Raw genomic sequence first — 12262 nt, 5'->3', positions numbered from 1 at the left:
TATTTATTTAATTGTGTGAAATTGCTAATAAAAATAGGTAACAAAAAACGATTATGATGTGGAGGTGAATTGGTTTAGTCTTGACTTCTGGTCGTGAGTGACAGCGTTGAGGGATGGGAAATCTGTTGATTGTCGATTATAAAGTAAACACAGCGATGGAGAAAAAAAGGCCAAAGCTGTCAGGTGCCCAATTTAGGAAAAAAAGAAAAGAAGATGACGAGAAACGGGCGAAAGATAAAGGTATGCAACAATGTTCTCTCTGTATGATTAAGGTATTCATGTCATTATGTTAATTAGTGGTATAACGTTAACTCTTAGGTTTGTTAGCCTTCTTGCTTATGATGCTTGCTATGCTTACCTTGCTAAAAAACACAATAAAAGCCTAATATACAAACCATCTCAGAAATTCTAATGGTTTCTATTAAATAGCATTATGAACCATTAACTTTTTCCAGTGAAACTATTACAAAATTCCTTATTGTACTGTGTTTTGGACAATTTTCCAATAGGATTTACCATCCCACCCACCCATAGAATCCATCATATACCAGCAGACACTGTTATACTTACCATTAAAACCAATACAATTCCCATTATAACCATTAAATCCATTACATTTTCTATTATTTTTAGGCAGGGTTCTATTATTAATGTCAGATTTTAGTTTCAGTTTGTGTTATCTGTTCTGCAGTGAAATAAATAATGAAATAAAATAATGAAATAAATAAAGAAATTTAATTTTCTTTAGTGTGATTTATTCTATATTTATTCTATAATTTATCTGTATATTATTCGTAATAATTTAAAATATTTTTTCTTAATATTTGTTTGTACACAGTATATTTATTCAAGTTATGAGCAGTTTATTTATTTATTTATTTATTTTGCCAAAATTGGTCTGTTACGGGATGACATGTAGTATTACAACAATAAAACGTGTGGTGTGTACAAAATGTGAAGTTTTGTCGTCTTTTTTTGTGGGGTTGGGGGGCGCCGGGAGGGAGTCTCGCCCGGGGAGCAATTCAGTGTAGAACCGCCACTGTGTGAACCAATATAAAGGTGATTTCAAGCTACATAACTAGTATGAGACATATGTATTCGAAAGACCTTTACTTTCAACAAACAAACTTTGCTTTAAAGTTTGACTTTGTAAACTGACCTTTAATTCTGATCAATTGCCTCTGAAGTTTCAACATCAACCACCACTGAACAAACTACAACAACCATAAAAACCTGTGAGTTATTGAATTTGTAAATCAGTTATTCTTACTCCATTCTGAATGTCCTTATAATGATTGTTTGTTGAACATTTAATATACTGTGTATCACCACATATTTCACAATGTTTTTCAACAGCATCGACTGTAATGTCCACTTCTGAAAGTACAACATACAGTAAAACTGGTAAGTTAATAATAGCAACATTTCTGGTTATTCCATATTAAATCTGATAAATGATTCTCTTCTGAAAGTGATTCCCCATGCGATATGTTATTTTTATATTAGTAGACCACCAGACCAAGACAAACCTGCCAACCAGCATGACAAAGGAAACCACAAGTAAGTTCATCTTCTGTTGCTCAATGACAAAAGTCACTGTAAATATGCTGGAGTCAAAATTCATAAGACAACTCTGCAAATTTTACAATGTCTTTTCAGCAGCGTTAACTGTAAAGTCCACTTCTGGAACAACAACTGGTAAATCAGGTTTTTTTGGTTATTCCAGATTAAATTCGAGAAATGATTCCCTTCTGAAACGTGATTTCCCTTGCAATATGTTATTTTTATATTATTAGGCCACCAGTCCAAGACAAACCTGTCAACCAGTATGACAAAGGAAACCACGTGTAAATTCATCTACTATTGCTCAATGATAAAAGTCTCAGTGTAAAATGAATATGCTGGAGTCAAAAGTTATATTAAATATTAAAGCTGGGGTCTATTTTCAAAGTTTATTTGTAAGTATGGTAAGCAGTAGGACACAGAGAATTCAACAACGATGTGATTCATGATTATGCTGCTTTTGTCAACATGGTTATGGGCCATTCATACAGAATGCATTTTTATATGTAAAAATATAAAATTTCCACTACTTTTCCATTGATTTTATATGTAAATTCACTAGATGGATGTGCTTGACCTTTTTTCACTTTTGCGCTTTTGTCTTGTGTCTTTTTCAGTGTCTTGTGTATGACAAGGTGTTGTAAAAACAAAGCGCTCAATTTAAAATTCAACTTAAAAAAAATTAAATGTCAAGAACTTGTGCTTTTTCCCAATTCCATTGTCCACGTCTTGAGTTTTTCAAAGCAAAAACACATTCTGTCTGAATGGCCTCAAACAGCTAAATTTCTATACTGTACATTACTGCAAAATTTACAATGTCGTTTCAGCAGCATTAACAGCAGCGTCTATCTCTGAAACAACAACACACAGTAAAACTAGTAAGTTACGGATAACAGCTTTTCTAGTTATTCCAGATTAAATTTCAGAAATGATTTCCTTCTAAAAGTGATTCCCATTGCAATATGTTATTTTTATATTGATAGACCTTCATTCCACAACTAAACTGCCAACCAGCATGACAAAACATACCATGAGTAAGTAAACTAAATAATGATGTGTTTCATGATTATGCTGTGTTTTCCAGCAGGGTTACTACTTGCATTGTTTTTTTTTCTCTATTTGAATACTATAACTACATACTGTGGCACTATGTTTTTTATGCAGTTTCCATCACTACCTCTACTCCGCCTGGTAACAGCGCAATATCAGAAAAGAGTAAGTACTGTAGATGCAAAGTTTGCAAGCAAATGGCAAAATTGTTATGCTTAAAATTTATACAAAGTGTCAGGTCATAAAGGATGAACATGGAATGTTTAATCCAAAATATGTGTTTGTTTGTTTATTGGGAAAACCACAGTGATGTAGATGTCACTGCATTTTTAACTCTGGCTTACAGACTTACACATATGCATCATAAATGCTTCTTTAAGATCACACATCATACAAATTCATTAAAAAAAAAGTTCATTTTTGATCTATCAGTAGTCAGGTGGACTGATGTATCTGAAACAACCAAATTAAACATAATACTGATAAACGTGGATAAAAATGTTGGTTTATAGTGCTGGTTTTCACTGGTGTTGCTGTGATTGTGACTGGACTCATCTGTCTATGCTGGTTTGCAAGTAAGTATTTTAATGCCAATGTCAATTTTATATTTAAATTAATAAAAACTGAATATATAATGCATTAACTCATTGTTTTCTAGGTAAAAAAAGAAGAAAACAGTAAGTTTTTTTCATGCATTCAATTTAGTAGTCTGTGATATGTACTGTAGGTTGTTTGGAAAAAAAAAAAAACATTTGTGTTCTAATGTGATATATGCATAAAAATTGCCATAAAGATCAATATTTGATTCTTAGAAATAAAACTAGATCAAAAAAACCTGATGTGAACAGTCAAGGAATTGGTATGGTGAGTGTATAATATTTACAATAATAAATATTTATATTAAACTATAAGAACTGTCATAAGGGACTTGACCTTAACTATTAATTATGTTATTTAGAGTTGTTCTGAACCTGCAGAGATATATTCTCTGATCACTTCTGTATCAGCCACATCTCAGTCCATATCTGCAGGTAAGAGAACATCATTCTCAGGAAATTATCTCAGATAAATTAAAAACATAGTGGCTAACAAATGTCACCATGTGAGCTTTAAGTTTCTTTTTCAAGTCTTTAGCAGATCAATATTATTAGCCACATCTTCTGTTAAAGAAACATTTCACACACACACAAAAAAAAAAATTAAATTGCCATGAATGTCTTATAAAGGACAACAAACAACTCTATATTCCAAGTTTTTAATACCCTGTTCACCATGCTGTTCTTTCAAAGGATTTGAACACCCAAAATCACAACAGGACAGCACAGCAGATCCCACAGACACTCGCTCTGTCATTACATCTATAAATCCAATTTACCAGCCCTCAGGTAATGATGTTTCTTTCATTAAAATGGTCATATCATGAAGAATTAAATCTTTGCTCTTTTCACACAAGAGATGTTAATACAGACCTACTATAAAAACACACTATGGTTTCACAACTTGAAACTTCCTCTACAGTCCAAAAACAGCTTTTTTGCATAAAATGAGTTTGAGAAGAGATTATACTAATGTGCAAAATGTCAAACCTTTATGACAAAGAGCTTGTTCATCAAGGCCAACACATGTTTTTTAAATTGATATGACTGGTTTAAACGCTTCTGCATTGCATTACAGATGTTTTGGTCGATAAACAGCAGAAACAAGGAAATGAGAAGGGAAAATGAGGTATGTGTGAACACTCCCACACACCAAACCCACGTAACTAAATTAGACATCCATTATTAAAAAAAACAGTAACAGATTAACTTCCTTTGTGTCTTTTCTGTCTTTCTTTCTTCTTCCTTAAGAATGTTTATCATCTGTACTCCACAATCCCTGACAAACCAGTTCACTCAAACACAGATCAAGTCTACAGTTTACTGCAAATGAACTGATGTGTCTGAAGTCTGGTTTTATTATGTAGAGCCACTGTAAGTAAAGCATCTTTATTTGCAGACAAATAGGTGTTTACTTTCATTAATCAGTGTTTGGTGTGGAACATACTGTGACCTATTGAATATCCAGAGCATCTTCTCTGTCAAGCCCCACTGGTGCAATACCACATCGTAAAAATATCTTGTGCATTCAATAAGAACTAAAATGCAATGATAAATTAAAAAGTTTTTCTTCTTTTTCTTTGTAGTATTCTGTATTGCTAAAAAAAAAAAGTTAAGATCAGTTTTTCAAGGTCCATTATGTGTCGTCAGAATCATATTCTGGAATGTTTTTCATGAGTGGTTTAGTTTGTACACTAGTCCTAAATTGTATGTGGACTCCTTATACATATCAGGTGTCATTTTGGAGTCTCCAAGTGACCTTTTTGAAAAGACTACTATATTTTCTTACATTTAAAATAGAGTTTTATACAGTTTAATCATCCTCAAACTTGTAACAGAATTTAAACATTTCTTCAAACATATCTTTAAATATGCTTAAGGCCTTTAAAAGTACTGTAGCTACTATTCTTGTTCACGCTCTGATCTGTTACGCTACATTTGCACACGTCTGTGAGTGTGGTCTAATGATCTGAACTTTGTTCAACATAAAACTGCTCAATGCAATTAAATGGATTCCTGTGGTCTGATCTGCTACTTCACCCATTGCAGAGATGGGAAGTAATGAAGTACAAATACTTCGTTACTGTACTTAAGTAGATTTTTCTGATATTGGTACTTTATTTCAGTATTTATTTTTCTGACTACTTTTTACTTTTACTTCTTACATTTTTACACAAATATCTGTACTTTCTACCTCATTTAACCACAATACTCTGTGATATACAGAGGGAAGTCTGAGGCTTATATAGCACGCCTGATTGGGTACAGGTGATAGGATACAGCAGGATGGGTGATGGGAAACGTAGTGCGGGGTGTAGTGCAACAGTCTGTGTGATGTGAACTGTTAGTGGGGATGCACAGGCGACCTCTGGTGGTGGGCAGACAGACAGGATTCATGACAGTATCTCTGCAGGGTCTGCTGATGTTCTCAGAGCTGAACTACACCTCCTGCCAGATGGAAACAACATCTCTTTTAACTGTCAAAACATGGGTGACCCGTTTTATTTTTTTCCTGTTTCATTCAGTTGTTGCACTGCTATAGCTAAAGTATTAAATATTAAATCTAATTTAGTCTATATGCATATACTGTTTAAATGTAGGTTTATGAACACGCATTGCTTTTAACATGCACACAAATTCTAAGAATAAAGTTGAGAATTGAACTGCAACAATTTCAGAAAATGATCATATAGTGTCCTACTGGTTTTGTCCATTGTTTTCTGTCAGATAACAGTATGATAACTGACCAACTAAACTGCTTAATTTTTTCTGCATACTTTCATGCAGTTGCTTTCATATGATATTCTGATCACCTTTTTTTGCATTAAGAGGCAAGCATGCGCATAATAAAATGATCACTGAGTGTACAGCTGTGTGTGAAATCACTAAAACATTTATACTATATAGTGTGTACTATAAAAGTGAAGATAAACAAGAACAAAGGCATGAGTGTGAAGTATTTACATAAAGAAATTTCTTGGTGGAACAGTAAGTAAAAGCAGCCTGACTGCTTTACTAAAGGATAGATGCATTGTTGTGGTACTTGAGTTCAGTAGGCGAGTCAGTAGTTGCTCTCACAGATTCAGTGAATTCATTCAGTCAAGGATTCGTCAGATTAATAAAAACCTATTCAATTGTGAGTACTGTTCATTAGATGAATTCATTGGAGTGATGTGTTCATGTATCCTACTGCATCAGTAGCTGCAAGAAACACTTGTAAAATATGTAAATCAAACTTATGTCTACCTAAAACCTTGCAACCCATTGACTGTAACTCACTATAGAGTCAAGGTGCCATGATCACATTCACATTCATAAAACAGGTTATAGATCAGGTGAGCTGTCTTCACCCCAGTTCCACTTTGCTCTGACCATACACCCCTGCAGTGGCTCCACCACATAAAGGATACCAACACACGGATCACCCATAACTAAACAGACGGCTATAGTGGATTTATCTCCAGGAATGGCAGCTGTATTCATTTGTAAGCTCTTTCAGTAGCTGTGGTCTACTAAAAGCCTTAAAAGACACCAGAGCTAAAGTGGAGAAAACAGAGAGGCAGATCTTTAGGAAGTTTTATTATTCCAATGTCCACAGGCTTCTTCCCATTCTTTTCTCCTCTACTTATCTCTAGGACAGTAGTAAAGTTGTTTCAGAATGTTCGTTTCAGATGCAACAGCAACATCTACTGGTAAAGTAGATGTAATAGAAGTAGAGAAATCTACTGATTTCTCTCAGTGTAAACAAACTGTATACTTTCTTTACTTGTTGCACCTCTGTTGCTAAAGAGAAAAAAAAAATGACATGTCCAGATACATAGCATCTGCATAGTAGCTACTGACAATTTGATTTTAGGAGAAAATGGGTTTTATATTGGTAAAATGTATTACATGTAGCTAAAAGAGCCTTCATATTAGCCAAAATATTAACTAAATATGCAAATTATAAAAAATTCTCATAGTGCCCCACTGATTTTGTCTGTGTTATTTTTCTCTGTCAAACTACGGTCCAATTAATGACTGGTGATGCTATATGATTGGCTGATTTTTGCATGTAAAGAACTTATATATAAGTTATAATATATATTTTTAAAATTAAACACTTGACAAGCAAACATTGTGCATTTCACTTCAAACTACAGTGTTTAAAAATGTTCTTACTGAGTTCACTGTATCAGTTTATTCTACAGCTGTTTTGATTATGTGACTGATAAGTGTTATGTAAGTACAGTTAAACTGTATAGGTAATTGACCATTGTCTGTGGCAACTGATTTACTACATATTGTATTTGTATAGTTTCATGTCTGTCATATCACATCACACTCTGACACACTGTTGATTCTATCAGCTGTTTTCACAGCAGCCTCGACTCTGCCTGATTCAACCAGAGACACAGAAACATACGTATATTTTTCATGTGCATTGATATTAAATCTGTTAAATGTTAAATAAAAATAATTATAGCACATTTATAAGACATAAAACACAAACCTTGAAATGTCCTCCAACAGTTTTAGATCTTCAAATGAAATACAACTTTTTATTTTTACTGATGCATTAAAAATTATGTAATCAAAAAAATATTTTCTTCTGACAGATTCATGGCTTTCAGCAGTGCTGATTTTTACTGGTTCATTGGATTATTTCTCTCTGGACTTATAGGATTCATCTGTCTGTGCTGTTTTACCACTAAGTACAATGTACAGGTTTAGTTGTTCATAAACTGAAGTCCATGATATAGAAACATATGATAATAAAGTCTGTATCTCTGCTGATGTTCTCACAGAGCTGCTCCTCAAAACATGAATGAACTTTTTACTTTCTGTTCCTTTTGCTAAAAGTATTAAATTTAGTGTAGTCTATATGTATATACTTAAGTCTTTTAAACTATTCATTAAAAGAGCCAACTCAGAGACGTTTGTGAATCCTACAATTGCAAGCACTGTGGGAAATGCTGGTAAAATCTGTAAATCAAAGTTATTTCCACCTAAAACTTACAGTATTAATTAAACGTATGACCCACTGTACTAAAGTAAAAGCTTGCTACAGGTTTACAATGCACACAACTGTAAGTGTGGTGTCATGATCACATTTGCCTTCATAAAATGCACTGCAGAAAGCTTATGGTTTCCTGTGGTCTGATGTGTTACTTCCTAATTCACCTATTGTGTGAGTCGCATTTCTGTTCTTACACCCGCTATAATGGAGTTGGTCATCTTCTTCGTTTTTCAGCTCATGATGGAAATTCACAATATTTAAGATTTCACTGCCGTTCTTCTGTAATTTGTCTGATAAAATACATAATAATAATACATAAGCATCTGAACCACTTGAGTCTGTTTGGATGTTTTTATACATCATTAATTATAAAAACCTTATAATTATGAATTATAAGGTTCTATCTGCATTCTGAGCACTTTTGAGATACTGAGCTTCAAAGTTTCTGCATTCCATAGACTTTTGTAAATAGAACCACTTTTGTTTTCTAAAAAAAAAGGCCCAAAATGTACACAGCTTACATAAAAAAAAAAAAAAAAAATCACATAATGTAAATAAGTTGTCACCGAAAAAGAACATGTGTCAATTTTGACAAAAATGTCAGATAGAACCTTATAATTCGAAGGCAACAATATGCATTTCATATTTTTCATTTGTATTAATGGATCTTCTCTGGCAATATATCAGTATACCTCCCTGACCTAACAAAATGAATACAGTACACAACAACAAAATAATAAAATAAAACCAAGAGAAAACAGTATTTATGAAAAAAATATTTACAATAATATACAAATCATGTTTTCATGTTTTGAATGGTACTAACCGGTCGGACCGGAAAAAACATTTTAAGTACTATAAACTGCCAAAAGTTATAACAAATCAAAGAGAGCAGGGCAAGAATATTCAGAGCAAGAATCTTGACAACATTTTTGTTCTTATTAATCAATCAGGTAGGTGAAATATTAGGCTAATATCTTAATTAAAACTGCTTGCACGTATCTATAACACCTGTAAACTTTAGTTAGTCAAAATATTGCACCTTTCCTGCTTACTAAGTCCATTTAGCAGCTTCCACACTTTTTCTTTTCTTCTGTGGTTTAGACAGCATTAATTATCAGAACAGCATATTCAGTAGTACATAACAGTGCAATCAATGCTGTTGTTTACATCTGAGTATCACCTGGCCATGCATCCAAGGTAGCAACAACAACAGCACGCTGTTGCAAACACTCTTAGCACAGCAGCAAAGGTTAAAACAATTAGCACTGCACAGAACAGGAACTAAACAGCATCACAACACAAAGAATGCTTCTCATTACTTACATTTATGGATCCTTATTTCATCACTCCATCCTCCAGCCTGTAACCTGAAAACTGAAAACCTCCCTCTTAAAATTGTCCAAAATCGAATTAAAGGTTTAATGCACACTCTGTCACAATGAATGTTCGTTTCAGGTTCAACAGCAACATCTACTGGTAAAACATTGACAACAGGCAGAACTGTGCATTTTTAGTTCTGACTCTAATACTGCATGATTCACCTGAGATCTTTTCTGTTCTGTTATGTTCTTTTTTTGTTACTGTTCACATTAATCTTAAAAGTTATTAATCTACATATACAACAACACAACACTGATTTGTCAGCTGTTGTATCAAAGAGATTCTCTAAAAACTCTTTAAAACAAAGATATATTAAATTTCTGTACTGTAATATAAATATAGGTTATTTTTTTCTTTTTCTGACAGACTTGTGGCTTTTAGTAGTGCTGTTTTTCACTGGTATTTCTGTCTGGACTCATAGGATTCATCTGTCTGTGCCGCTTTAAGTGCAGTCTTATGATCTTCACTTTCATCTACATAAATGGACTCCACAATATATTAAAAGATTTCCTGTGGTCTAATGTACTAATCCTCTCATTGTGTGAGTCTCATTCTGTCTCTTCACTCACTGTAATGGAGTTGTTCATCTTTATTGCCTTTCAGCTCCTGGTGGAGGTTCAGTCTTACAGTAAGTGATTTATGTTGCTTAATATCTTCTTAAATACTGGTATTTATGTCCACATTTAAAGCCATATTCTACAATATTTCAGCAAGTCTGATGTGAAATTGAAATTTGGTTTGCTATTGAATTTTTCCAGCTTTAGGAATAACATTTTAAATAAAAAGATTATTTGTAAGTTCTTATTGGATCATTTTGTTCTGAAGAAATGTACTCTAGTTAAACTCATGTTTTTTATTATGACTTGATTACTTATGATTATTGCACACTGGCAACAGAATAAACATGATAGAAAAATAAAAAGCTATTGCTCAGTTCTTGTGCTGTTGTTTTCCCCCAAAATGATATTACAAAAGAACTGAAAAGGACTAACAGTAAATGTTTTTGTAACTTTCTAAAGTACGTTGTGCTGTAATACAATACCACTACTAATTAGAGTTTTATTTCCAAACGAAATGGACACTATAACATTGTTAAATCCTATGTTTCTGTCCGAACAGCGACCTCTACTGTTAAAGCTTTGACAACAACCATAAAACTTGTAGGTGAAAGTTAATTTTTAAATTAAAAATATTAATGACATATACCTTACATATCAACATACAAGCTTTTGTTACACTTATACACGTCGCAGATTTTACAATATAATAACACTTTGGATATGAAATATGAATGTTTTTAATTTAATTTGAATATAATATTGTATTTTTGTATGTTATACTGTATTAATGCCACAACTAAAGTTTTACTTCCAAAACTAAAGTGCACCATGTTACGTTGTTAATATCTAATTGCAGCTTCAACTGCGACCTCTACTGGTGAAACTGAAATAAATAGTTCCAACACCTACCATCCATGTGGGAAAAAAACTACCTCCTTAACATCCAATAACCAGAAATCAGTCTGTTGCACAGAGTTTGACCACAGACGTTTCAAGCATGAACTGCCCATTTAAGGTCCTGCCACAGCATCTCAGCTAGGTTCAAGTCAGGAAAATCAAGTGCTTGAGCTTCAGTTTATAGACTAAAAAGCCAGGCATTCTGCTTCAGGTTTTACTGGTAGAAAGCACAGTTCATATTATTACAGTTTGGCCAAGGTTTGAATCAGCAAAGCATCCCACATTGCGGGTTAAATTTTATAACAGAATTAGAAATTAATGCTTGTCTGGGACAAGTGGATTTTTTGAAGGGGCAAGTTAAAATGGATAATGTATTGACAGTAACAAGATCACGCCAGCTGAGGATCAGTTGTGAGAGAATCTTGTGGAGAAATCAACACAAACGAACACAACTGCACACAGAAGAAACATACTGGAGTAAAAATGTAGGTTTAATGTTTATAACATGTAGCTCAGTTAAGCAACATGACAACCAAGAGAGTGCAGTTTTCCCTGAAAACCACAACTGTAAATTTGACATTGATTTCATACAAGAGTTCAAATGAGTAGTTAATACACATTTTAGTACAATATTGTCAGGGTGGACTGTTTTTTGCTTGATTTGGTTAATGAAAATAGTTCAAAACAAAGATGACAACAGAACAGTCATGCATCCCTGTTTTGATGCTAGTTTAAGATGGTCCTTTGCTGGTTTAAGCTTGGTTTAAGCTGGTCCTTTGCTGGTTTATGCTGGTCCTTTGCTGGTTTAAGATGGTCCTTTGCTGGTTTATGCTGGTCCTTTGCTGGTTTAAGCTGGTCCTTTGCTGGTTTATGCTGGTCCTTTGCTGGTCAAGGACCAGCAACATGACCAGCATAAACCAGCAAAGGACCAGCTTAAACCAGTATCAAAACATACCTACCAGCACATGCTGTTTTTTTCACCAGGGATCTCTGAGCAACACAGCACTGTTTTGTTACTGAATGATTTGGCGTTTCTGAATTAATAATTTCATTCAATGATTTAGTAGTCCATTCATAAAGACAGGCACTTGCTTCATTCTTAAATGAATCAGCCATTTTAACGAATCGTTTGAAGGCATGACTCAGTGAAAAAAAAAACTGAATTTCAACACCAAGCTCATAAAAGATGATGCATGCATTTAAAGTGCATGCAT

This window comes from Labeo rohita, unplaced genomic scaffold (assembly GCF_022985175.1).
Source record: "Labeo rohita strain BAU-BD-2019 unplaced genomic scaffold, IGBB_LRoh.1.0 scaffold_336, whole genome shotgun sequence".
NCBI classification, from domain to species: Eukaryota; Metazoa; Chordata; class Actinopteri; order Cypriniformes; family Cyprinidae; genus Labeo; species Labeo rohita.
Note: the sequence above shows the minus strand (reverse complement) of the source record.